This window comes from Globicephala melas, chromosome 1 (assembly GCF_963455315.2).
Source record: "Globicephala melas chromosome 1, mGloMel1.2, whole genome shotgun sequence".
Taxonomy (NCBI): Eukaryota; Metazoa; Chordata; class Mammalia; order Artiodactyla; family Delphinidae; genus Globicephala; species Globicephala melas.
In genome coordinates, this window is record NC_083314.1 from 183,740,397 (window position 1) to 183,768,284 (window position 27,888).

A 27,888-nucleotide genomic window follows, 5' to 3' on the forward strand; every position below is an offset into this window, starting at 1 on the left:
TCCGAGGGGCCTGTGGGACCCACGTGGGGGGCTGGGGTCTTCCTCTGGGCTCCTCCCCTCTCTCCTGCCACAGAGCCTTGGCAGGTGCCGTCCCTCTGCCCGGGACGCTCTTCCTTTGTGTCCCTGCTCAGATGTCACTTCTCCAGAGAGGTCGTTCTGGAAAGCCCTCTCCAATGTCCTGTCCATCAGAGCAGCACGTGCATTTCCTGCAGAGCTTGTACCCCAACCTGTGGTGACTCCACCCGGCTGTCCCCCTGACCAGATGGTGAGCTCAGAGGGCAGCCACTGGGTTGGTCTCATTCCCTGCGGAATCCCTCGTGCCGGGACGGGGCGATTGCTGAACGCACGCAGGCAAGTCACGCCTGCTCTGCATGGCTCGCGTGCTCCTTCTTCCTGCAGCTCAGCACCTCCTCCACGGGGTTTCACGGTGGAGGGTGCAGTTCGCAGAGGCCCAGGTCAGGATCTCAGGCTATCACTGGACTGACAGGCTCTACCAGGTCTGGAGTCCTCGACCAGGATGATCCCTGGTTCATAACACAAGGACAGAGCCAGGCATCTCAAGGGCATGTGTGCACAGGCATAGAGCACGTGTACATGCATGTGTGAACATGCACATGCACTCACACACCACCTTTACCATCTCCATGACCTTCACCTCCATGACCTTCACCTCCATGACCTTCACCTCCATCACTTCTACCACCTCTAGCACCTCCACAACCTCCACTTCTATCATGCCCTCCACCTTCACCCCAGGCTGGCTCTTCTTCCCCCAAGCACTGCTGCTTTGGAGTCTTCCCCCCCGAACGACCCTCTGAGCTTCAGTTCTCACCTCCATGCCCACGAGCCCCACGGCTGCACCGTCAGCACCCCTGGCCTGAGCCCCAGGTTCAGACTCTGTTGGCCGCATCCACATAGTTGCCCCTGGAACACTCCCTCTCCTGCCCATCTCCACTGCCAGCCTCGGGTCGACCACCTGTCCCCAGAGTCCCATTCCTCTTTCTCCACCGCAGATCCATCAGGCCACGCCTTCACTGGCTGCCCAGGGCCTTCAGTCTCAGGCCCAGTACCTGGGCTTGGTCTGCAGAACCATTCCCAGCCAGGCCTGACTACTTCTGCAGGCTGCTTCCCACACGCCTGCCTGACTCTCTTCCCACACACCTGGCCTTGGGCACGCCGGTCTGCCTCGTTCCCTCATGCTCCTGTACCTGTGGCAGCCCCTGCCCTTGCTCCTTCTGTGCCCCACCCTGGGGCGGGTGCCGTGTCTCCCCATCCGCTGGGGACGTCACCAACCTCAGGGTCCAATGCAGTGGTTGCTTCCCCGTCCTGCACGGGTCACCCCACACTATTTGCAGTGGTTACCCCCGGGGCGGCAATAGCGGGGAGGGTGTCGGCACGTTCCATGACTAACACCTCTACCGTCCGAATCTTCTGAACTACTCCGCTAAAGCCCTAAGAAGCAAAGAGCTGGGGCAGGTCTACTCGACTCCAAAGCCAACACTCTTAACGCCCCCTCATGCCATTTTGTCCCAGGCTCCCATGATGATTTCTGGAGAAGAATGCTCCCTGCCGCTTTCTGGTTTAAATCTTTGACACTCGAATGCCAGCCCAGCCTCTGGGCACCCTCATCCCCAATAAAGCCTCCCCCTCTTGCCTAAATCCAACTGGGGGACACATGGGGCTGATGTCCCCCACCCCACCCCGGCTTTTCTACCTCTTTTATTCACCGGAGCGGGGACGAGGAAGGACTCATCAATTTGCCCTCAGAACGTGAATAACCCTGGACCAGGCATTCCACCTGTGAACAGGGGGAATGGGGATGATCGGAGGGGGAGGGGCAGGCAAAACACCCTCCAATTCCCAGAAAACAAGCCGGTGGCTCATTCTGGAATCCCCAAGACAGGGATTTTCAAAGTCTGTGTGTCCTGGTCACACCTGAGATAGTTCTCGAATCTAATATTTATCTACTTATTTTTCCAGTTATCTTTGAATTATGACAAGTAATGCTGGCTTTCCCTTACTTGCAGGAATGGCAAGTTTCATTTCAAAATAAGCTTATTTAAGAAAAAAGTTTAACCAGCTGAAAGAGAAATGCAAACTCTGAGACAGGTCTGGCTGTGTGCACGTATGACTCAGAGCATCAGATGAAAGGCCAAGGACTGGAGTGTGGAAATGCTTGCCAAAGACAGAGAGACAGACAGACAGAGACAGAGAGACAGACGCATCTGAGTGCAGGAGGGGGGGTGCTTCCTGAAACCCACAGCCTCAGAGTCTCATCCCCAGAAATCCCAGGAGAAGGCATGTAGACTCCACTGCAGAACCACAGGGCAAAAGTGAGTTCCAGGTGGTCATGCAGTTCTCTCTTTTCTTTAAAACTAAGTTTCCTCCCCTTTTGTGAAAGCATGTCAGAGTTCCTCCAATTACAGGAAGTTTATCAAGAGAATCTAGGGAGAGACCAGAACCCCGGCAGGATGTAGCGTTCCAGGCCAGCCCCGGAGAGCAGCTCTGATGAGGGTCTGGGTGGGCGGACGTGCCTCGGAAAGGGGGTGTGTATGCACGCACGCACACATAGCCCACAGGTGTGCACACAGGCACACACACGCACGCACGCACACACAGGCCCACTCTACCCATCGGCCAAGCAGCCCGAGGTCTGCGGCCGCTCGTGTTCCCCAGGAGATGCTGGGGAAGGCCTCTCCTCCCTCAGGCCGGAAGCTCCGCCCCAGGTCAGGCCAGAAGGGTGGCCGGAGCTTCCCGTGTGTGGGAGGACTTGCAAGCTCACGGCCCGCGTGCCAGGTGGTTGCAGGCCAGCCCCGGGGAGCCTCCCGCTGCTCCGAAAAGCAGATGCTCCACAGAGCAGGTGAAGATGAAGGACCCAGGATCCCCCCCGGGTACGGGGGGTGGTGGCTAGAAGGACTTGAGAGCCATCTGGGCGACCCAAGCGTCCAGCCAGAGCACATCTCAGACATGACTCAGAGAGTGTGTCCCACATCTTTGGGGTAGGCTGAGGGGCTGTGCCCGCCCCTCCCTCCCTGGGATGAAGTGCACCCAGGGGTGCTTTTCCTCCCTCTGGGGCCTGGCTGTGCCCACTTCCTGCCTCAGTGGATGCTCCCAGAGCCATGGGCGGGGCTGTCTCCCTGGGAGGAGCCGGGCCCCCATCAAGGCAACAGGCATCTCCTCACCCAGCGCTCCAGGCCTGAATGCCCCACGTGCACCAGCCCCTCTGTGGAGGCTGAGGGTCAGGGGGCCACACACAGCGTGAGAACTGGCTGGGGGTGTGCCGTGGGACAGAGCTGTGTCGCCCACACTCCACAGCCCCAGCTCTCTTTTCACACCGAGAGCGTTTCTCGCCTGTTCTGGTATCTGGACCTTGTCCCTCAGAGGGGAGAGGTTCTTAAAGATAAAGAACAGCGGAACCAGAGCGACCTGTCCCCAGTGCTGACCAGTGTCAGGGGGACAAGGGGGGCTTCCTGCTGCAGGATCGGGACTCGGCTGACTGCCCGTGAGGGCCTTTCCCTTACGAAACCCAAGCCCTGTCCTTCACGCCAAATAGAAGACAAGCTGCAGGTCTTAATGGCCCACCTCCAGGATTCCCTCCCCACTGGCGCCGGTGAGGGGGGTCTAGGTGAGGCAGCGGCTCCCGGCCCCCCACACTCACCAGCTCCCTGGGGGGCGGTCGTGCAATCCCAGAGGACTCCAGGCAGCACCCACGGGCGGCATTGAGTCCGGGACACCCTGCGGTCAGCATGCCTGCGGCATCTCCAGCCCCTCGGCCGCGGCTGCAGCGCCGCGAGTACCTGGCTGGGGCGTCAGAGACAGAACCTCTGCATCCGCCTCTGAGCGTGATAACCAATGAGCCGAGGGACTGCGGGAGGGGGAGGGGAGGGGGAGGTCCGAGCACGCGCTTCCCCTCCCCCTTAAGTGGTCCTGGTTTTCCCCACTCCTTGGGGGGCATCCGCAGTAAGAGGGACAGAGAAATGCCGCGTCTCCTATCAGAGCCGGACCGAGGTCTTTTGAACTGAGCCACGGTGGGAAGAAAACACAGAGTTTGGGGGGCGGGGGCGGGGAGGAAGAAGCACCCCTTGCCAGTGATTAGGGCTGTGACCCCGTGACGATTCAAAGCCTGACTCGGCAGCTGACACAGGAGGGAGCAGAGACGGCCCAGCTCTCGGCAGATGGCACGTGGAGGGAGCAGCTCCAAGCGGCTTCCTTTGGCCCGGGCAGGGGGGTGGGTTTTAACCGCTTACCCCCCAGGCTGGGAGCAGGAGGGAGATGCCGGCACCCTGGTGTCCCCCAGACAGGCAGCCTCAGAGTCCGTCTCTCTAGTCCAAGTGGACACGTTGGCGCCCTCTTGTGCCACCAAGCAGTCCCTGGACACTCGGCCCTCCCCCAGGGCTGGTGGGGTCTCTTCCTCTCTGGAGCCTTGGACAGCCCACACCCCGAGGGGCCCTCCAAGCAGGGTGCCGGGCAGGGAGGACCTGGGGAGCCGTGGGTGTTCCCATCTTGCCCGCTGCTACGAGTTTCTGCAGTAACACTGGGGGGCTGGTGGTGGGCCATGGGCACGGGGGCCACCTACTTCTGGCCAGCCCCGTGCAGGGGCCTCTGGTCACTGTGTCCAGCCAGGCCCCTCCCCTGTAGACGGCACAGCGCCTGGCACAGCACAAGGCTGACTGTCCGCAGCTGATCCCCCAAACGCCGCGTGATCGCGTACACGGTGGTGCGGGACCCCTGGGCTTTACGGGCATTTCAGCGGTGACCCTTAGAAGAAGTTGAGCGACAGACCTAAAGGCTGTAGCACAAACCCGTCCCTCCCCGGGCGAGGCACAGGCTGGCATCCTGAAAACGGGGTCCTATCTGAGCACCTCCCACCTGCCCTCGATGGGACACGCCGCGCTGTCTCACCTGCTCACCTTGTCACCCACAGGTGAGCTCCATGAAGCCTCCCCAGGCTGCTGGGCCCACCACTCTGAGGCCAGGAAGGGGGCTCTGCCCTCTAAGTACGCTGGCAGGTATGGCCGGGGTGACCCCATACTGGACCCCACTCCTCACTGCGGGCCCCGGCTCCGGGTGTAACTGCTGGCTTTCCAGAGAGGGGGTCCGACTCGACCCAGCTCGACCCCAGGTCCACACCCCATACTCCCACTCTTACCCCTTAGCCAGTAACACCCAACATGCAGTTCCTGCCAAGGGGGAAGAATCAGCAGACCAGAAAGAAAGCCCTAGGAGCTTCTGGAGGGGACCCTGGGGGTGGTGGTGGGGAATCAATGGCGGAAACCTGCTGTGGTGGCTCAAATTGTGCCCCCCGCACCCCAAACATATGTCAGAGTCCCGGTCCCTGGTATTAGTGAACAGGACCTTACGAGGCAAAAGGGTCTTTGCAGATGTAATTAAGGTCGGGTCATCCTGGATCGGGGTGGACCCTACATCCAATGACAGGTTTCCCTAAAAGAGGAAAAGACACAGATGCAGGGAAGGAGGCATCGTGATGGAGGCAGAGACTGGGGTGATGTGTCCCCCTTTGCTGGGGGGGGCCTGTGTCCCCAGCCCTGGTTCAGTTCCACACCTTGAGGGGAGCGGCAGTTTGCAGGGAAATTTCTGCAGCCCTCGTTGCATTAGCATTTGTGAACAGGCTCCTGGGGCCCTCCCCACTCCCCAGGGGACTGTAAGAATAAATAACAAATGATTTCAAAGCGGATCACGCTGCTGGTACCACACGACAGAGGCATGAAAGATTAATATCTTGCCCATGCAGCACTACGCTAGCGATTGGAAAGCCAGCTTTATTCCACCTCATCCATTAAAGGCTCTGCTGAATTAAAAGAGATGCAAAAGAAAGCCATCAGGCACTGTGCCTTTGCAATCATATAATTAACAGGGAAAAAAAATGCGTTTTTAAATGAAAATACTCATTGCAGGTGAGGTTGCGAAGAAGATACTCCAGTGAGACGTTGCTGCTTCGGGGATGCGTGGCACAATCTTTTGGGAAAGTAATTGGGCAATAGATCCATAGCTTGGGATCCAGAAATCCTACTTATATAATGTAACCTAACCGTCCAAGAGAGGAAACAATCTTAGGTGCACACCCGTGTTCAAGACAGCATTATTGGGAAGAGTGAAAAGATGCTAAATCCCTAAGGAGATCATGTTTCAGTGAATTTCGGGGAAAACAATAGGCTATAACTCGGTCACGTCTCCCTGTTTGGGAAAGTCTCCGGCAGTGATGTGAGTGGGGGAAGAGGGGAGTCCCACGATTCTGCAGGCGGGAGGGGAAAGCATACAGGAGAGTGGGGAGGGGTCCCGCCTCCCAACCGCACTCTTCCTGCCTCAGACTCAGCGACCCCCTTCTGGTGGGAGGGTCTGCGTAAATGAGGCAGGGAAAGAAAGGATCCAGTGGGGCTCTGCCAGCACTGAGCTGAGGGCTGGGCCGGACCTTTATGCGGTTTCCTCTTACCAGGAATCCTGGCGACCCCAGCCCAGGGGCGAGGCCAAGTGTGAGCATCCACCCCGTTAACAAGGCGACATGGGGCCCAGGGTCCTCTGCTGGCTGTGTGACCTGAGGTCAAGCATGGAAGCTGTTCTCACCCACGAAGCACCTACTCCTGGGGTGGCTGGAGGGTTAAGAGTAAATGCTTGGAAGGTTTCAGCAAGAGCCTGACAGCAGATCCCAGACCAATGGCGGCTGCTGATACAAATAATGATAGGACAGCAGTTATCCTACCCCTCCTCACACCCGCCATCAACGTCATCACTGTTGGCATGACCAGCATGATCGTTGCCCTCATCATCACCACCATCACCATCACCACCACCACCAGCATCATGTGAACTGCCTGCCTCCTTCCTGCTGTGGGGCAAAGGCTTTCAGCCGTCCAGCCTCCTTCCTGGAGGTCCCCTGCTCCCATGGAAACCTGCTCACGGGACCACGGCCTTCTCTGCCTGCCGCTTGGGACCACTCAATCTGGATGCCCTGGGACGGCTTCTGCAGTTAGAAGGAATTAACTTCGCATAATTAAGTGGCTCTGCTATAAACACATGAACGTGGCTGCTGGGCACTGAGCACGCAGTCTGTTCGGGGAGGCTGCCGGGCTGCAGGACACAGCCCATCTGTCCAGATGCCAGGTGGCTGGGAGCCTGTGGCCGCCAGCCTACGATGCCCGCCCCCGCACTGGAGCTGCCTCAGCACACAGGCTCTGAGCACCGGGCTGTGTCTTGCCCTCAGCTGCAGGGGTGCATCCTCGCTGACTGCCATCTTTGGCTGGGTGCCAGGCCGCAGAGGCCACGGCTGCTCTGCCCTCCCTGGGGCATTGCCTGTTGTTCGGAGTGTGGCAGGATTGTGCCCTGGGGATAAGATACTTTGCGGAGAATCTGTCAGTGGGGTGGCCAGCCTGGGGAGATGGAATAAGGGAGCCCACGGTGGGGACGGCCACTGCCTGCTTCCAGGGAGCCCAGGCTTGGTCCCACGGCTTCAGCTCAAGGATCCAAAGCTCACCAGGCAGCTCCTCCAAGCAGGGCCTCTGAAGGTTCCTGGGGTGGACGAGTGGACCGAAGGGGAGGCGGGAGACCTGTCCTGCCTGCAGGCAGCACCAGGGCCGGTGCTAGGACTTCATTCCTGGAGTGGAGCCTCACACAGAAAGGATGAGTGGAGGATTGCCAGGACGGTAACATCACCTCTTTGCAGCTCCGAGCCCTTGACATCAATGCTGTGAGGGGATGGGAGGCAAGGGCAGCCGTCCGACGCTTGCGAAGCGCTGGCTCAAAGGACCGTGGGCTCTTGGAAGTTGGGGAAATCAGCCTGGGTCAGGCTAGTGTTCCTCAGGCCTAAAGGGAGGGTGACAGGCCTAGTGGTCCTGCCTCTGCACCAGCAGTATTCACCCACATGTACAGGGAAATGAGCATCCCTCCAGAGGACCAAGCATGGGCCGTCTGGCTTAGGAAGTGGGGAGGCCTGGGTTGGGGGATGCGGGAGCACCCCGAAAATGGTCTGATGTACGGAGGAGGTCCCAGGGAGGATTTGGCACAAGGTTTGGTTCTTGCCCAGGGGTTTCCCTTCTCTGATCATCCCGAGTCAGGTGGCAGCCACTAGCCTGTAGGCCAGGGTGCCCCATCCGTTCCCAGCTCCGCAGAGGGCGGCTCCAGCTTGCGGGGGTGGGTGGGCCTTACACGAGCTGTTTCCTACCCTGTTCTACCTTCTGGGAGAGTCCATCGTTCCTGATCGTTGCTGAGAGGCTGCTTCTGCCACGCGCCTGCCCAAGGGCTGAGCTGGGGGTACAGAGGTGACGGGACAGACGCACCCCATCCTTATGGGGCACACGCTCTAGGAGGGACCGGATGTCAGCAGCAAAGACCATCCTGGAGCGTCGCTCAGAGAGACCTACAGGATATGGTGAGGGCTGCTCAGGGGGTGAACACAGGCTGGCAGTCAGAGAGCTGCGTGGCGGCCCCAAGCTGCCAGCAAGTGTGATTCCTCCCCGAGCCCCAGTTTCCCTCTCCTCAAGACAAACAGGCTGCACCACATGCGTCAAAGAGTAAGAAGCCTGAAGGGACTTTCCTGAGGACTGCTGGCTGGAGGAGCCCAGGGACCCCAGCCCCACAGTAATAAACGAAATAAAGCCCCGTAGTACTTCAAATGCCTGCGGCTTGGGGGCTGCTCTAGAGACCAGGGGTCCTGCCTGCACCTGGGAGCAAGTGTCCTCTCGTCCCCTCAAGGGATTGGGGAAGGGTCCCCTGAGCTGTGCCCTCTCCCCCTGAACTGGGGCCCTTTTTGTTTTCAGAGCTTTGGGTGACTGTTTGGGGCTGCACCCGCTGCCGCCTCGCCTGCTGTTCGCAAAGGCTGCTACCCAGGGGCCCACGTGGCTGTACCATGGGTCCCCACCAGGGCCTCCCAGCAGGTGGCTGGGAGCCTCCGGCAGTTCCCCACGGTTACCATGGTTACCAGGCTGGGGGAGGGTGGGGAGAAACCCTGTCCTCCGCATCCCTCCCAGTGGTACCCCAGTGGGCTTTGTCAGAACCTTCCAGCCCTGGGTGAGGCAGAGCGTGAGGGCCCAGCTGGGCACACAGGCTCCGTGTGTGTTTTGGGGGGAGCTGTGGTAATCACGGTAGCTGGAGCAGCTCAGGGCTCCCGAGGGAACCACGGGCACGGGACAGGGCTGGGGGCCTTGAGGGACCTGGTCAGCTTCCTTTCCCCCGTTCTGGATGCGTGACCCAGCTTAGCCCCACAGGTGAGCCTCATCTGTCCGTTTGCTCTTGCCAAGGACGTGGGATGCCTGGAATAGGGATTGCAAATTCCAGCACAACATCGTCCCCTTTCTGCATGGACACAGGTGCTCTGACTCCCAGCAGCAGGGGATGCCTCCCCGTTTACACCCTCCTGTGTCCTGGTCAGGATACATCTTTCTTCTAAAGATGAGCAGCCCTGAGATCTCTCCTCACTTAGCCCGGCGTCCCTCTCCTGAGGTCCCCCCAATACCCCAGGCCATCTCTCACCTTCTGGCACAGCTCTTCCTGCCCAGAAGACCGCCCTGTCCCTTCTCCCTTTGTCACCTAACACAGAGCCACACCGGCTCCCTTCCCGACCACGTGGGATGCACACTGCCCCGTCCTGCCTGCTGGGCCTGCAGACAATTCCGTTGTCGCCCGATTGGCACCTCCGTGGGCTGGAGCCCGTGTCTCCTCCCCCACCGACGGTGGCCTCGTCTACCCCCCTGCTTCTCGGGTCAGTGAAGGAAGGGGTGACGTGCAGCATGGCCACACCTGCACAAAGCCAGAGCAGGAGCAGGGTCGCTCCTACAATCAACGACCGTCCCTCGAGTTGCGACATCAGGCCCAGGGTGGCCGATGAGTCTCATCTGAACAGGCTCTTTATTTAGGACGTGGGTCCACATTTACCCATAGGAGCTGCCCCACGAGCCGTCAGAGGCCTTTCCCAAACCCATCCTTCGGGGTGAAGAGGGAGTATGGCAGCCTCCCCAGTAGCATCCCTGGAGCCTCTGATGTGTCCTGGGCAGGACGTGGGCAGGTATAAGCAGGGAGGCGTCCCCAGCGCCTGTGCCCCTACAGAAAGGGAGCGATGTTTTGCTGGGATTTGCAATCCCTATTCCGGGCATCCCATGATCTTGGCAAGACCAAAGGGACAGTGATGGCTCCGGGCAGCCTAAGCTGGGTGACTAAAAACCTTCTCCTCAGTGAGAGGCAAAGGCAACGCTCCCCAGGGGGGTGAGGGAGCCACTGAGCAGAGGTGGGGGCTCACGAGAGGGGGAGGGGAGATGCCACAGGTTCAGTCCCAAGTGACAGGCTGGCTCCCGGGAGGGATGCCCACTTCCGTCACACGGGGCAGGTGCTCAGAGAGTCAGCATCCTGACCAAAGCTCATTCCAGGAGCACTGGGGCACCACTAACACCAGCATCTCCCCACCCCCGGCAGGATTGAAGCTCGATTCGGGATCCGAAGCTGACAAAAGTGTAGCAGGTCGCCCAGTAGCACAGGGGCTTCCTACGTTCCACAGTGTTGAAGAAGCCCCAGGAAGCCTTGCTCACCAGAGCTTCCAACGATCAAGGCGTGTTTCCTTGGGTGCTGCTTTACGAAGTGGAAATGGGAAAGTTTATGACAGACGGGGGAGTGTTTCTCAAAGTGTGGACTTGGAGCCCTGGGCCAGTGGCTGCTGAGCTGCACCAGGACCCACAGGGGCTGTTTTCAGGCACTGCCCCCTGTGACTCCGATGTGTGCCCCGGGGCTCAGGACTGCCTGGCACCACTGAGGCCACTGCAGTCTCCGCATTCTTATCCTCTGCAGCTGCATCATATGCAGAGCCGCCCATGAACCTGGAAGGATGAGCCCCGCAGTTCACAGGGGACCCCAGAAGTGTCCCCATAAGGGCAGGACACAGAATCACGCACCATGGAGACGGAGGAGGCAGCCGATGGACCCGGTTAACCAGGAAAGTGACTTTTCTTCCCACCCACCTGCTAACCCCGGGAGCACGCCCCCTCTCGCCTCCCTTCCTTCTTTCACTGTCACATTTCTCAAGGGCCATTTAGGCAGCAGAGTGCAAAGGTCGGGGGGCAGGCGCTGGCACCCGACAGCCGGGGTTCAGATCTTGACTCCTCGATAGTGCCCTGTGGCCTGAGGATAGGCACCTCAGCTTTCAGTGACTGTTCCTGCACCAGTAAAATGCGGGCAATGGCAGCTCCTTGAATTGAAGGGGTGGACACAGAACAGGGCAAAGACGTGGCATGTGCACCTGTTATGGGGGGGCAGCTGTTGCCTCCCCTCTTGGCAGAGACTGTGGCCCCAGCAGCGTGGGGCCCACCTGATGCAGCGGACACCTGCCCCCACCTTCTATCTCCCTCTCTGACTGGGCTCCAGGATAACCCAGGGTTTCCTCCTGTCTTGACCTTCACCTTCCCTCTCAAATCCTGCACTCACGGCCACTCCCTGGGCTCCGTCTTCTGCCCCCTTTACTCTTGGCCCCACCTCCTGGGTGACCTTGTCCACTGCCAAGGCTGTGACTGGTGGGGGGCTGGCAATCACCTCTGGCTTGAACCCTGTTTGAACCCATGGCTGTCCCTCTCGATGCCCACAGCCATGATTGGCCGAGGCAAAGACCTTGGACCCAACGAGGCAGGGTCAGCAGGATGTAGCCCGAGCAGACCCAGCGATGAAAAGGGGACCTGGGGCTCCCCTTACTGCCCGCATCTCACTGCCACCCGGCTCCACGGCAGCTCTGCTGTGACGCTCTCCTGCCTACTCATTCTACTCATCTGCTCGAGACACACTTGCGGGGTCCCACTCTGTGAGCAACGCTGGGCCTACAGCAGCACACAACACAGATAACAGTCTCTCTTTAGGATGACACGCGGTCTCCCCTGCCATCACACATGGTCCTCACCCCACACTGCAGACACATCTGCCTCCTTCATCCCGGTGTGGACATGTCACTGCTGGCTCCAAAACCCCCAGGGGTCTGACGGCTGGTCTCCCAGATCTCAGTTCCTGCTCCCCCTCAACGACTCCCATATTCATGTCCCACCTGTGCTCCCCCTGGGCCTCGGCCACTGTCCAAACCCCTGGTCCTCCCTCCGGGGCCTGGCCTGTGCAGGGCTCTCTCCAGGCAGTCCTTTCCCAGTTTTGCTATCACAACCCTGTCTTCTTTCAGGGTCTGGGTCAACTATCAAGCCCGCCTGCCCCCCATCTCTCCTCTATCAGCAGAGGCTTCTCTGATGGTTCCTGGTCTGTGGTTGGGTTAGGTGGGTCTTGCTCACCCTTGGCCTTTCAAATGTCTGCTGCAGAGGGCTTTCCCAGTCGGCGGTAGTTATAGGTTTGAAACAATGCTTAAATTCTAATTTACTTTTTAATGCGTGGATTCTTTAGAACTTCCTTGTGCTAGTTATTTCTGAGTCTCCTCCATCCAGACGGGGCAGGAAGGGCACTGTTTCCAGAGAGACCCTGCCACCGCAGAGCACTCGGGAAGGCAAGGTTCCTGGGCAGACTTCTAGCTCCTTCTGACCTGGGCTGTATTTGACAGCTTGTGGACATCAGGTTGCAGTTCACTCTGAGAGATCGTAAAGCCGCTGAAGGATGGAAAATGAAAACATGCTGTGCTGCAGAGGGTGGGCGTGCCTGGGGTGGGGCTCTGCAGCCCCCACGGGCTACTGTACAGGGGGGTAGGCGGGCAGACGGATGCCCTGCAGGCTTGCGCACCCGGCCCTCCAGGAGGCCTGGGGTTGGGAGGACAGGGCAAGCCGTGTCCCTCCACTCACTGGGAGGCCATGATCTTCAGAGACAGCAACAGGCTCCCCCCAGCCCCCTTCCTCCACGAAAGCCGCCAGCTGGATTCTCCCAGGCTGTTCCCCAGGAGCACCCAGCCCCTCTGAGGAGCCCCACGTGGGCTCATGAAATGACTCAGAAGGGGACCCCTGGGCTCCAGGTAGAGCGAAGGTTTGTGCTCAGTCTATGACTGGACACAGAGGCTGGGAAGCTGACGGAGTGCCCGCCCCGTGCCAGGGACTGTCCATATGCCTCTGCTTGCCTCATTTCACCAATCCCGAAAAAGGGAGACCCAAGTACAGGGCCAAGCGGCTGGGAGAGTAAGAACCGGACATTCAGAGAGCTAGTTCTCCACTGGGGGCCACGGGCCAAGACCCCAGACAGAGGGCCCTGCGGACGAGACCCAGTGTCTACGGGACCCAAGAAGTCGCTCGCTTACTGGGGAAACTAGCACGACGACGAACGGTTTGCCGGTTTGTTTTGAAGCCAGGGCAGGGATCTGAGCAGGAGAAGCATACACTTGGCTTTCAACCGTTGAGCTGGATGGCGGCTCTCAGCCACTCAGCAGCTGGAGCTCAAGATCAAGACCACGTTAGGCGGGGAAAACCCCCGAAGAGGGCTCAGGACCCTGGTGGGGAAAAGCTCCCTGCCGGGTCTGCAGCACAGGTGTGAGGCTGAGGGACCGTCCCCAGCCCATCTCCGCTCTTCCCCCTTTCCCAGTCCTAGTTAATCTGTACCCTGTGTGGCATTAAGACAGTCAGTTCTGCAAGAGCCTGTGTGCTGGAGCTAGAGGGAGGAGAGGCTGACTGCAACGAGGAAGTTCAAGGGAGGCAGGCAGGTGCCAGGGATGTGGGTGAAATAGGATGAGGCGCACATACAAGCCTGTGGATACCGGGTCTCCAGGGCTAACCACCTGGCCACTTGGTGGAGTAGGGGGTGACCTCCTGAGACCCTGTCCTCTGTGCTATGAGTTAGAAAGCGTGCGGGTGCAGGGCACACTTCAGCTGGGGGGGCCGGGCCCAGAGTGCATCCCTCAGTGTAGAGGGAGAGGAAGGCTAGCCCCGTTTTAGCCCCGCGGGATGTGGCAAAGGGTAAGAAGACCCAGCATCTGCTCAAGGCCACTCGGACAGGGAGACTCATGTTCTCGCCAAGCCCAGGCCGGAGAGAAAGCTTGAAGCGCCCCCCGCCCCCACCCAGTGACCCGATGACCTGTTGGGTGATGTTCCCACCTGGCCCCTTGTGTGTTTTCTCCTGGGGAGGCCCTGTCCCTTTTTCTCCTCTGTACTGGCTGAGCCAAGGACCACATTTCCTCCGAGTCACCCCAAAGAAAGGGGGGGCACGCTGTGGGTGGAGGGCTGAGCATGCTGGACTTCCCATCATGAGAAAGGCAGCTTCCACGTCCCTTGGGAGCTGGGATTGAACCTGACCCTCCTGCACTTTGGAGGGGACGCATCTCTGGGGTGTAAGGATTTCCTGCACTTGCTGATGGGCTGGAGGGGGCCTGGTGCAGTGGGAACAGAATCCAGGAGGCCGGGTCCCTCTCACCACCGCTCTGTGCCTGTTTCCCATCCAGGCTAAGCAGCCTCCCTCGCAGGGCTGTTCAGGGTTATTTACAAGGACCCGCAGCGAAGCAAGGTCAAGGTACAGAGTCCTTCTTCTTCCCTTTCATCTCACCCGGCGGCTCGGCCCCTTGCCATCTCTTTGATGACATCTTTGGAACCACAGGGCCCTGGCTCTGAGGAACTGCCAGGCCGGGCAGGACGCTGTCACCGAGAACTCTCTGTGGTTGGTAGCATCTCCCACCCCTGACAGCCCCAGTGACTCAGACGCAGCCGGGGTGCTGTTTCCTCCACGTGTGTCAGCACCATCTCACAAGTGAGTCCTGAAGGGTGGCTAGAGCTGGTGGCTGGCATGTTCCCGGGGTGCTGGTTTCCTCCAAGGGCAGTACCAAGGAAGTGACCTGGCTCAGACTGGTGGGAGGTACGGGGCCTGAGGCGGCTCACCTGAGTGACCTTGGAGGAGTCTCTGACTTTGCCAAGGCTTCCCTTGTGTCTTCCAAAGGGGAAGATGCCCAACCCCTTGTAGCTCTAGCGTGCTCGCCTCTATGAGGCAGGCTCCCTGGCTGCGGAAAGGGGAGAGGAGGGGTCTCTGGCCCTGGACACCTTCAGAGACGGTCCTCCCCGAATGCTGCCTGCAGTGTCACTGTTCTGCCTATCATTCAGGGACTCCAGGAAATGGCTCTGGCTCTGGGACCTTTGGTGAAGCAAAGGTCATGGAGAAGTGAAGGTCAAGGACTAGATACACGCTCCTTCTAGCCAGAGTCCTGGGAAACCACACACGTTCGTTCCCCTGGATTCCAGCAGTGGAGGAGGCCTTCCTTTGCCACATGCGTGCTGCGCAGTTGCCATGGGCCCATCACCGACAAACAGGAAAGTCTAGAGGAGGCTGCCTCCCTTACCGGAAACTGTCAAACCAAAACTTGTGCCACTCACTTCCTCCTGAATCATTTGGGGTTTAGAAGATCATTGAAAAAGGAAAGAAAGCCAGCCCCATGGTGTGAAGCTTCTCAATCCGCCCCACCCCGGAGCTTGCTCACCCCTCCATCCCCCAGAGCCTCGGCCTGTGACCCTCGCCAGACGAGCAGTAGTGTCGGTCTTGCCACACCTCCCGTGTGCCACTGCTTTCACGCCCATTCATTCCCGTCCAGGCGCCACGTCCAGACCCAAAGGGTTTGAGCAGGAGACCCAGTTTCGCAGTGCTCGTGATCCTCCCTCCCCCTGTGCCCTGGTTCAGTCCCCACACTGTCCGCTGGCACAGCACAAAGAGGCACAAAGAACGGGACCTCGGTTTTGTAGGGGAGCCTCCAGCAGGCTGCTTTCGAGGTAGGAACGTGCTGCAGCCTGAACACCCTCGATGTCATGGAGGCCAGGGGTGGGCATGGAGAGTGTTCCTGATGGACAGGACCCCGGGAGCCAATGCCCTCTGGGCCCCCGTTGTGATGGCACAGGGGAAGGACCCCAAGAACCACACACAAGCCTGGGGTCTGCAGGTAGATGCAAACGCCAAGTAACAGTCAGGAGGGCAGGTGCCGCTCTCCACACTCAGGTCCCCAAACCCTGCAACGTGGGGCCTGAATGCGGTTTTGTGTGCAGAGCAGGAGGTTGCTCCTGGCATTGGGAGGCGGAAGGCGTTTGTGAGGGGGAGGAGAAGTTGCAGAGAAAGAAGAAATCCTGAAAGGACAGGCAGTGGGACAGCTGTGGCCTGGACTTGGTGTTCTTCCTCCCGGATGTGGATGTATTAATTTCCATAAATGCTAATAGCTCATTTCCCCAAGAGCTATTACTTATGTCATCTCCCCTTGGATGCATTTCAACACAGGGCAGACAAGTGAAAGAGAAGAAAGGGCAGCCCCCCACTGGTGAGTTCCCATTCCCCAACCCTGTCCCCACCAGGCAGCTCAGGACTGTTCTAAGGTGGCCCCTCTAACTGCTGGGTCAAGACCCCCCTGCCTACGGCCCCACAACCAGGTCCCTATCATGCCAGGAGGCAAAGAAAGTTACCAACCCCAAAAATGCTGAATCACAAAGTAAGCTGAGTAGGAAAGTGGGGGTGGGGTGGGAAGGGAGCCGGTGGCTAGGGGGGAAGGCAGGAAAGGGTGCTAAGGGGCTTCTCACCTGGAGCCCCCCAGGCCGCTCTAGACAAAGCGTAGACCCTAAAGGAGCCCCCAGACAAATGCCAGGAGGAGCAGAGCCAGGGTAGGCTGCCTGGGTGGGAGGGTGGGAAGGTGGGCAGGTACAGGACTGCTACTGCAGCAGGAAGCGGTGCAGCAGCTGGGTCTCTGCGTCCTGCGTCCTGCAGGAGCAGGTAGGGGAGGTGGGGAGCGAAGAGAAGCTGAAGAGGGGGCAGGGGTATAGGGACCGGGGTGGGGTGGGGTGTGTAGGCAGCCAGATGAACTGGTGCAGGAGGGGAACGCCAAGGTCCTGGGGAGCAAGGCAAGGTGCAGAGAGGGCGCCCGCGGGGAGAGATGTAGCGATTGGGAGCAGAACGGGTGGGAAGATGGGGCCAGGGACCTGGAAGGAAAGGCAGGAGCAACAAGGAGAGAGATGGGGGGGATCGGTCCAGGAGCGCTCCGATGGGGCTGAGCTGAAAGGGGGATGGGGGAGGGGAGGCGAGGCTGCGGGAAAAGGAGGGGGCAGAGACGGGACGAGGGGAAGGATGAAGTTTGGGGCAGGGGTCGGGCATGGGAGCTAAAAGGTCGGGCGGGTTGGCAGATAGGGCAGGCAAGGGAGGACAGGATGGGGGCAGGGAGATGATGGAGAAGGAGGCGAGCCGGCTGGAGAGGAGGTGAGGACGGAGGCGGGCGCGGGGACGCGCTGGGGGAAAGGAGATGGAGAGTCAGCGCGGGCCTCGCGGGTACCCGCCGCCGCTTTCCCGGCGCACGGCTGTCTACTGCGCGGACAGCCGGGGTCTCCCCCTGCACTCACCTGGGGGCTCCAGCTCCGGATCCTCTGCCCCGCTCCGGATCTTCCTTCCCGCCCTGTCCCTGCGACTTTAGCGCCCCCGAATCCCACTAGCTCCACCAGGTTCCGCCCGCAGCATCTTCACCTCGTGGGACGCCCGGGGCCACGCCTCTTCCAGCTTCTCATTGGCTGATATTCACGCCAGTCACATTCCTATTGGCAGAGGGATCGCCGACCATGCAAATCAGAACGGGCCCGCCGCCGCGCCTATTGGCTGGCGCTCCCGGAGCGGAGCCCCTGGATTTGGGCTCTGATTGGTCCCACGGTGCTGCTGACGCGAAGGTCGGGGTGCGGGTTCTTTCCCTTCCGAGACTCCTCGGGCGGGTGACAGCGGGCCGGGTGCCCCTCGGCCGGTCCTCGGACCGCAAGGCCTGCGGCTCCGGTGGGCACCGGCCGGCCGCCGGGCCTCTGGATCCGTCCGAGGGGCACATCCTCGAAAGCTTGGGGCTCGACGCCCCGGGGCGGGTGTGGCAGCTGCAGGCCCGTCTCCTAGGTAACGTTGCCCGCCGCCGGCGGAACCACGTTGGCTGGCTCCGCGGGGGAGGTTGGACGCAGCCCAGAGGCGCGGGGGCCGCCGAGCGGGTCAGGGCCTCGGGCCCGGGGTTGGGGTGATCCGTTTGTCTTTCCCCGGGGCCCGGTACCTGCGGGGCGCGGCGGTCGGGCGGGCGCGAGGCTGTGCCCGTGTCGGTCGCACCTCTTTCCCCCCGCCGTGACACTTGGTGCGGCCGGAGCCACAGGCTTCGGGGACTTCTTGGGGCTCAACCTCAGTACTCTGCCCCTAGACCCTGCGCCCCCTTGCAGCCCTCCAGCTTAAGGCGAGCGCGGTGCCGCCGGCCTGGGCTGTGCTGAGACCGCGGCGTTGGCCCTCCCCTTTTCCCCGTCGGACCCCTGCCGGGGACCCCTGCTTTGCCTGTCCCCACTGGGTTCCTGTCCCCCGCTGGCCCTGCCGACCCGTCCCAGCGCTGCCGCCCAGTGGAGATCTGGAGAATCCCTGGCCCTCGCAGGAGTCCCTGCCTTGATAGCCCTGCCTGCCTACGGCCTCCCCTGCAGCTGCTTCCACCTTCCCCTCCGCTGTCCAGCCCACCGACCTCCTGACCGCCTCCGAGCACCCCACCTGGGCCCTTCTCGAGACCCCAGTGCTCGGTCTCCTGCTCGCTTCTTCAGACTCAGAGGCCCCACCTTTGCATCCCTCTTCCATGCCTGCCTCCCTAGAAGACAGATGCCTTATCAGACCCGGTCCTGCCTTCGGTGTTGCACTGTGTCACTTGGGTTGAAGCATACGGAGGAAGTCTGGCCTCCCAAGCTTGTGTAGTTGGAAAAGGTGTCCTTTAGATGATGGTGGATAGTCGCCCCCAGTTCCCGCCCAGGTCTTCATCACAGCTCACTACACCCTCCGGTCCTCTGATTTTCAGAGGTCACAGCCACCTCCTTTGTGTGCTAACTTGCATCCTGTCTTTCTGCCTCTCTCCAGATACATTCCTCGAGGGCAGGACGGTTTCTCCAGGGCCTGGCACGTGGTAGGTACTCAAAGACTATTCCTTGAATGAGGAATTCCAGGCAGTGCTTAAGCAGACCTCTACTTACTCTCAAAAAAGCTCCCCAAAGCTTTCAGGTCTCAGGCATTCCAGATTTTGTTCACTTCTGGGAGGGAAGCTTCCCTGTGACCGGGCAGCTCCTGCGGTTCCTGCTCCTCCCTTGCCTTGGTGAACCACTGCTTGTGAGACATCAACCCAGCCTAGCACTTCGGCGCCCGGATTCCCTCCTCTTCTCTACCCTCCCTCCCCCGCCAAAGAAAGGAGTCTGGATCAGGCTTGTCTCCTGTGTGCTGCTCCCACTCGCCCCCTTGTTCTTTTAAATTTTATTTTATTATTATTTTTTTATACAGCAGGTTCTTAATTAGTCTATTTTATACATATTAGTGTGTATACGTCAATCCCAATCTCCCAATTCATCCCACCATCCCCCCACCCTGCCCCTGCTTTCCCCCCTTGGTGTCCATACGTTTGTCCTCTACATCTGTGTCTCTATTTCTGCTTTGCAAACCGGTTCATCTGTACCATTTTTCTAGATTCCACAGATATGCATTAATATACGATATTTGTTTTTCTCTTTCTGACTTACTTCACTCTGTATGACGGTCTCTGGGTCCATCCACGTCTCTACAAGTAACCCAATTTTGTTCCTTTTTATGGCTGAGTAATATTCCATTGTATATATGTACCACATCTTCTCTATCATTTTGTCTGTTGATGGGCATTTAGGTTGCTTCCATGACCTGGCTATTGTAAACAGTGCTGCAATGAACATCGGGGTGCATGTGTCTTTTTGAATTATGGTTTTCTCTGGGTACATGCCCAGTAGTGGGATTGCTGGGTCATGTGGTAGTTCTATTTTTAGTTTTTTAAGGAACCTCCATACTGTTCTCCATAGTGGCTGTTTCAATTTACATTCCCACCAGCAGTGCAAGAGGGTTGCCTTTTCTCCACAACCTCTCCAGCATTTGTTGTTTGTAGATTTTCTGATGATGCCCATTCTAACCGATGTGAGGTGATACCTCATTGTAGTTTTGGTTTGCATTTCTCTAATAATTAGTGATGTTGAGCAGCTTTTCATGTGCCTCTTGGCCATCTGTATGTCTTCGGAAAAATGTCTGTTTAGGTGTTCTGCCCATTTCTTGATTGGATTGTTTGTTTTTTTTAATACTGAGCTGCATGAGTTCTTTATCTGTTTTGGAGATTAATCGTTTGTCTGTTGATTCGTTTGCAAATATTTTCTCCCATTCTGAGGGTTGTCTTTTCATCTTGTTTATTGTTTCCTTTGCTGGGCAAAAGCTTTTAAGTTTCATGAGGTCCCATTTGTTTATTTTTGTTTTTATTTCCATTACTCTAGGAGGTGGGTCAAAAAGATCTTGCTGTGATTTATGTCAGAGGGTGTCCTTTCTATGTTTTCCTCTAAGAATTTTATAGTGTCCGGTCTTACATTTAGGTCTTTAATCCATTTTGAGTTTATTTTTGTGTATGGTGTTAGGGAGTGTTCTAATTTCATTCTTTTACATGTAGCTGGCCAGTTTTCCCAGCATCATTTATTGAAGAGACTGTCTTTTCTCCATTGTATATCCTTGCCTCCGTTGTCATAGATTAGTTGAGCATAGGTGCGTGAGTTTATTTCTGGGTTTTCTATCCAGTTCCATCGATCTGTATTTCTGTTTTTGTGCCAGTACCATATTGTCTTCATTACTGCAGCTTTGTAGTATAGTCTGAAGTCACGGAGTCTGATTCCTCCAGCTCCATGTTTTTTCCCTCAAGATTGCTTTGGCTATTTGGGGTCTTTTGTGTCTCCATAAAAATTTTAAGATTTTTTTCTAGTTCTGTAAAAAAGGCCACTGATAATTTGATAGGGATTGCATTGAATCTGTAGATTACTTTGGGTAGTATAGTCATTTTCACAGTATTGATTCTTCCAATCCAAGAGCATGGTATATCTCTCCATCTGTTTGTGTCATCTTTGATTTCTTTCATTAGTGTTTTATAGTTTTCTGAGTACAGATCTTTTACCTCCTTAGGTAGGTTTATTCCTAGGTATTTTATTGTTTTTGTTGCAATGGTGAATGGGATTGTTTCCTTAATTTCTCTTTCTGATCTTTCATTGTTAGTGTATGGGATGCAAGGGACTTCTGTGCATTAATATTGTATCCTGCAACTTTACCAAATTCATTGATTGGCTCTAGTAGTTTTCTGGTGGCACCTTTAGGATTATCTATGTATAGTGTCATGTCATTTGCAGGCAGTGACAGTTTTACTTCTTCTTTTCCAATTTGTATTCCTTTCATTTCTTTTGCTTCTCTGATTGCCGTGACTAGGACTTCCAATATTATGTTGAATAACAGTGACGAGAGTGGACATCCTTGTCTTGTTCCTGATCTTAGATAAATGCTTTCAGTTTGTCACCATTGAGAGTGATGTTTGCTGTGGGTTTGTCGTATATGGCCTTTATTACGTTGAGGTAGTTTCCCTCTATGCCCACTTTCTGGAGAGTTTTTTTTATCATAAATGGGTGTTGAATTTTGTCAAAAGCTTTTTCCACAGCTTTTGAGATGATCAAATGGTTTTTATTCCTCAGTTTGTTAATATGGTGTATCATATTGATTGATTTGCATATATTGAAGAATTCTTGCATCCCTGGGATAAATCCCATTTGATCATGGTGTATGATCCTTTAAATGTGCTGTTGGATTCTGTTTGCTAGTATTTTGTTGAGGATTTTTGCATCTATATTCATCAGTGATATTGGTCTGTAATTTTCTTTTTTTGTAGTATCTTTGTCTGGTTTTGGTATCAGGGTGATGGTGGCCTCGTAGAATGAGTTTGGGAGTGTTCCTTCTTCTGCGATTTTTTGGAAGAGTTTGAGAAGGATAGGCGTTAGCTCTTCTGTAAATGTTTGATAGAATTCACCTGTGAAGCCATCTGGTCCTGGACTTTTGTTTGTTGGAAGATTTTTAATCACAGTTTCAATTTTATTACTTGTGATTGGTCTGTTCATATTTTCTATTTCTACCTGGTTCAGTCTTGGAAGGTTGTACCTTTCTAAGAATTTGTCCATTTATTCCAGGTTGTCCATTTTATTGGCATAGAGTTGCTTGTACTAGTCTCTTATGATGCTCTGTATTTCTTCGGTGTCTGTTGTAACTTCTTTTTCATTTCTAATTTTATTGATTTGAGTCCTCTCCCTCTTTTTCTTGATGAGTCTGGCTAAAGGTTTATCAATTTTTTTAATCTTCAAAGAACCAGTTTTAGTTTTATTGATCTTTGCTATTATTTTCTTTGTTTCTATTTCATTTATTTCTGCTGTGATGTTTATGATTTCTTTCCTTCTACTAACTTTGGGTTTTGTTTGTTCTTTCTCTAGTTCCTTTAGGTGTAAGGTTAGATTGTTTGAGATTTTTTTCTTGTTTCTTGAGGTAGGATTGTATTGCTATAAGCTTCCCTCTTAGAACTGCTTTTGCTGCATCTCACAGTTGTGTTTTTGTTGTCATTTGTCTCTAGGTATTTTTTGATTTTCTCTTTGATTTCTTCAGTGATCTCTTGGTTATTTAGTAGTGTATTGTTTAGCCTCCATGTGTTTGTGTTTTTTACGGTTTTTTTCCTGTAATTTATTTCTCATCTCATAGTGTTGTGGTTGGAAAAGATGCTTGATACAATTTCAATTTTCTTAAATTATCCGAGGCTTGATTTGTGACCCAAGATGTAATTTATTCTGGAGAATGTTCTGTGTGCACTTGAGAAGAAAGTGTAATCTGCTTTTTTCGGATGGAATGTCCTATAAATATAACTTAAATCTATTTGGCCTATTGTGTCATTTAAAGCTTGTGTTTCCTTATTTTCTGTGTGGATGATCTGTCCATTGGTGTAAGTGAGGTGTTAAAGTCCCCCACTATTATTGTGTTACCATCAATTTCCTCTTTTATAGCTGTTAGCATTTGCCTTATGTATTGAGTGCATATGTTGGGTGCATATATATTTATAATTGTTATATCTTCTTCTTGGATTGATCCCTTGATCATTATGTAGTGTCCTTCCTTGTCTCTTGTAACATACTGTATTTTAAAGTCTATTTTATCTGATATGAATATTGCTACTCCAGCTTTCTTTTGATTTCCATTTGCATGGAATATCTTTATCCATCCCCTCACTTTCAATCTGTATCTGTCCCTAGGTCTGAAGTGTGTCTTTTATAGACAGCATATATACGGGTCTTGTTTTTGAATCCATTCAGTGAGCCTGTGTCTTTTGGTTGGAGCATTTAATCCATTGACATTTAAGGTAATTATCGATATATATGTGCCTATTACATTTTCTTAATTGTTTTGGGTTTGTTTTTGTAGGTCCTTTTGTTCTCTTGTGTTTCCCACTTAGAGCAGTTCCTTTAGCATTTGTTGTAGAGCTGGTTTGGTGGTGCTGAATTCTCTTAGCTTTTGCTTGTCTGAAAAGCTTTTGATTGCTCTGTCGAATCTGAGTGAGATCTTGCCGGGTAGAGTATTCTTGGTTGTAGATTCTTCCCTTTCATCACTTTACATATATCGTGCCACTCCCTTCTGGCTTGTAGAGTTTCTGCTGAGAAATCAGCTGTTAACCTTATGGGAGTTCCCTTGTATATGTAGTTTTTCCCTTGTTGCTTTTAATAATTTTCCTTTGTCTTTAATTTTTGTCAATTTGGTTACTATGTCTCTCAGTGTGTTTCTCGTTGGGTTCATCCTGCCTGGGACTCTCTGCACTTCCTGGACCTGGGTGGCTATTTCCTTTCCCATGTTAGGGAAGTTTTCGACTATAATCTCTTCAAATATTTTCTCAGTTCCTTTCTCTCTCTCTTCTCCTTCTGGGACCCCTGTAATGCAAATGTTGGTGCATTTAATGTTGTCCCAGAGGTCTCTCAGGCTGTCTTCACTTCTTTTCATTATTCTGTTCTCCGGCAGTGAGTTCCACCATTCTGTCTTCCAGGTCACTTATCCGTTCTTCTGCCTCAGTTATTCTGCTATTGATTCCTTCTAGTGTATTTTCCATTTCAGTTATTGTATTGTTCATCTCTGTTTGTTTGTTCTTTAATTCTCCTAGGTCTTTGTTAAACATTTCTTGCATCTTCTCGATCTTTGCGTCCATTCTTTTTCCGAGGTCCTGGATCATCTTCACTATCATTATTCTGAATTCTTTTTCTGGAAGCTTGCCTCTTTCCACTTCATTTAGTTGTTTTCCTGTGGTTTCATCTGGTTCCTTCATCTGGTACATAGCCCTCTGCCTTTTCATCTTGTCTCTCTTTCTGTGAATGTGGTTTTTGTTCCACAGGCTGCTGGATTGTAGTTCTTCTTGCTTCTGCTGTCTTCCCTCTGGTGGATGAGGCTACCTAAGAGGCTTGTGCAAGCTTCCTGATGGGAGGGACTGGTGGTGGCTAGAGCTGGGTGTTGCTCTGGTAGGCAGAGCTCAGTAAAACTATAATCTGCTCGTCTGCTGATGGGTGGGGCTGGGTTCCCCCTGTACGTCATTTGGCCTGAGGCGACCCAACACTGGAGCCTACCTGGTCTTTGGTGGGGCTAATGGCAGACTCCGGGAGGGCTCTCACCAAGGAGTACTTCCCAGAACTGCTGCCAGTGTCCTTGTCCTCACGGTGAGCCACAGCTGCCCCCTGCCTTGGCAGGAGACCCTCCAACACTAGCAGGTAGGTCTGGTTCAGTCTCTGCTGGGGTCACTGCTCCTTCCCCTGGGTCCCGATGCGCACACTACTTTGTGTGTGCCCTCCAAGAGTGGAGTCTCTGTTTCCCCCAGTCGTTTTGAAGTCCTGCAACCACATCCCGCTAGCCTTCAAAGTCTGATTCTCTGGGAATTCCTCCTCCCGTTGCTGGACCCCCAGGTTGGGAAGCCTGACGTGGGGCTTGGAACCTTCACTCCAGTGGGTGGACTTCTGTGGTGTAAGTGTTCCCCAGTTTGTGAGTCACCCACCCAGTGGTTATGGGGTTTGATCTTACTGTGATTGTGCCCCTCCTACCGTCTCATTGCGGCTTCTCCTTTGTCTTTGGATGTGGGGTATCTTTTTTGGTGAGTTCCAGTGTCTTCCTGTCGATGGTTGTTCAGCAGTGAGTTGTGATTCCAGTGCTCTCGCAAGAGGGAGTGAGCGCGCGCACGTCCTTCTACTCCGCCATCTTGAACCAGTCTCCACCCCCTTGTTTTTGTCCCACTGGATATTTAGATTCTTGAAGACAGGGCATTTGACAGTCCGCTTCATGGTGTGTGGACTGGACGGAACGAGTGCTTGGTGAATATTTGTTGACCGGGTCTGCAGAAGCAAAGATCTCAAGGGAACTTTATAGCCGCTCCTTTTGTAGATGCAAAACAGACGCCTGGAGGGCAAAAGACTTTCCAGAAGTCTGAGAGGAGAGGGGGGATCAGCCCGATCCTGGACCAGTGCCCTTTCTTTGCCCTCAGGGCCTCTGCTCCTTTGCCTCTCCTGGCCTTGGTAGGCAGAGGGCTGGCATGGCTATAATGTCTTTTTTTTTTTTTTTTTGCTGTACGCGGGCCTCTCACTGTTGTGGCCTCTCCCGTTGTGGAGCACAGGCTTGGGACATGCAGGCTCAGCAGCCATGGCTCACGGGCCCAGCCGCTCCGTGGCATGTGGGATCTTCCCGGACCGGGGCACGAACCCGCGTCCCCTGCATTGGCAGGCGGACTCCCAACCACTGCGCCACCAGGGAAGCCCAGCTATAATGTCTTTGATGTGAGTGTGACTGGCTGTGTGCTTTCAGACTGGCTCTGAGCTTCACTTTCCACATCTATAAGATGGGGACAGTAATGTTACTTACCTTACGGAGATGTTGGAATAATGAAAATGAAGATGTTTGTGAGTGCCTGGCTCATGATAAGGATTCAATGAAAGCTGGTGCCTTTTCTTTATTTCCCCTCTGGAGAGCCCACTGTACCCTTCTCTTGGGCTCAAAGCATGGGACCCTCCCAGTTTTCCCTTTTTTGTTCATCTAGCCCCAAAGGCCCCTCTGCCCTTCCTCCGCAGCCTTCTTAATTCCTCCACAGCATAACTTAGTGATTTGCTGAATCACTAAAAAAGTTTTCACCGAGGGCGTAGTCTTGACCTCATGGAGCTCAGTCCTGCAGGGCGACCGGGACCCCGTAGCCTGGTGGAGCCTGGTGGAGCGGGGTGCCTTCTGTGACAGCGTCCTGTGTGGGAGATGGAGGTAGCTCCTGGTCTGACTTCCCAAGGAAGAGGAGGAATCACCCCGGGGTGTATGCCTGATGGCCTGGTGGGTGGCACGGGCGTGGTGTCCGGGAGCAACTGAAGCAACGGCAGCGCGCAGTGGACGGGAGTGAGGACTGGCTGAGAGCCGTTCTGGGTGGGGGGCTGGGGGAACGCAAGCACTCTGCGTGTCCCAGAGCCCCTGGGACCGTCCGGGCCCCCGCCCGCAGGAGGCTGTGTCTCAGGAGTCCCCTCCCTTCCATCACCCTCTTGGAATGTTGCTGCCTGCCTGCACCTGTCCATCTCAGTTCTTTGATTTTGGGTGGCCTGCCTTTCCGAGCAGCTGCCTCTTGTGCCGGTGCATCTCCTGCTGGTGCTGCCTGGGGCCTCTGTTTTGTGTCCCCGGCCCGGGTGACCGTAGTGGAAGGGCTCCGTAGCAGCTCCCCGCCAAGTGTGGTGCTGGGTCCCACTTCCCTCAGGGGAGCGCGGGGAGGTACTGGCTCAGGTATCCGGGGCACGGGAGCAAAGTCTGGGGCGCCCTGCAAAGGAGGCTGCATCCTGGGTCGGGAAACCCCGCGGGGCAGGCTGTGGGGCTGCGGGGGCCCCTTCTAGAGGACACCCTGCCGCGTGTGCTTTGCTTGTGCTCCCGAGGTAGGAAGGGCTTCCCTGTAGATATGCACTCGCTTTCTAAGAACAAACCTCCCAGTTTTATAACTAATGTCAAGGAGAAAAGCACATTTTCCTGAAAGACAAATGTTTGGGAGTCAAGTTTACTGAAACTTAAATTTCATGATTGAATTTGATGAGTCCTGGTGGACAGCCTGGTACCACGGCCACAGGACAGTAGGTTCCCTTCTGCAAGCAGTGGGCCAGTGAGCAGATCAGTACAGGACAGGTGACAAGCGGTCAGAGGCCTGCTGGGTGTTGGTCAGACCTCTTCTGCTTACAGGTCATGGACACCTGTATGCGTTCCTGTGGCTTCTGTAACGAATTACCACAAACCGGGGGACCGAAAACAATTTATCTTCTTTCAGTTCTGAAGGTTAGAAGTCCGCAGTCAGTCTCACTGGGATAAAGCCAAGGTGCCGGCAGGGCTGTGATCCTTCTGGAGGCTCTAGGGAGAATCGGGTTCCTTGCTTTCTCCAGCTTCTAGAGGCGCCTGCGTTCCTCGGCTTGGGGTCCCTCCCTCCGTCTTCACGTCTCTCCTGCTTCTGCCCCGCCTGGCCTTTTCTCTGACCCCCCTGCCTCTCCCTCATCAGGACCCTTGTGACGATTTCAGGCCCACCTGCATAATCCGGGTGCTCTCCCCATCTCATGGTCTCTAACCTGATCACGCCCACAAAGTTCCTTTTGCCACGTGAAGGCCAATAATCATCGGCTCTGAGGATTGGGTTGGGGACGTCTTCGGGGGCCGTTATTTAGCCGCCACAGGCCTTTACGGCTCCTGTAACTCAGCTCTGGTTGGGGTGGGGCTGCCTTCCATCAGGCTTTCTCCACCTGGAGGTCTGGGTCCTGCCGGCAGGGCCATCCCCGCCACCCTCCATCTCCACCAGCTTCCCCTGGGCTGGCCTCTTACCTTAGGCTCTCCCTGGGGTGGAAGGGTGGCCCCTGGGGCTCCAGGCCGGCCTGGGCAGCTCCTGGCCTGGGGGAGAGACAGCCTGTCCAGAGGGTGGCGTGGCTGGAGTCCCAGGGAAGACACACCCAGTGTGCGTCATGGGTTCTGGGAGGGCCGTTCCACAAAACAAGGGATATTGAGTAGACAAATGTAACCTACAAAGGAAGAAACCCCAAACTAACGAAAGTGCGCGCCTTCCTGTTTATACAGTCCGGATCTGGAGGCCGAGGGGTGTGCCCGCCCGAGGGGGTGCCGGGTGGG

General features: G+C 55.5%; 2 protein-coding genes across 11 annotated transcripts in view; one reads left to right on the forward strand and one right to left on the reverse strand.

The window, feature by feature from the left end:
- The window catches only part of KCNAB2 (potassium voltage-gated channel subfamily A regulatory beta subunit 2), a 96,886-nt gene extending 79,502 nt beyond the window's left edge, over positions 1-17,384 (reverse strand). For 2 of the 3 annotated variants that reach the window (XM_070046134.1, XM_060283935.1), the window contains exon 1: positions 17,247-17,384. The gene's annotated coding sequence lies outside the window, so the exon portion shown is untranslated. Of the gene's footprint in view, positions 1-3,658; positions 3,817-17,246 lie in introns of those variants that run through there. The other variant, XM_060283931.1, reaches the window with a different exon arrangement.
- The window catches only part of NPHP4 (nephrocystin 4), a 137,268-nt gene continuing 125,414 nt past the window's right edge, over positions 16,035-27,888 (forward strand). For 7 of the 8 annotated variants that reach the window (XR_004044365.2, XM_060283850.1, XM_030880399.2 and 4 more), the window contains exons 1-2: positions 17,601-17,775; positions 18,754-18,799. The gene's annotated coding sequence lies outside the window, so the exon portion shown is untranslated. Of the gene's footprint in view, positions 16,181-17,600; positions 17,776-18,753; positions 18,800-27,888 lie in introns of those variants that run through there. The other variant, XM_060283853.2, reaches the window with a different exon arrangement.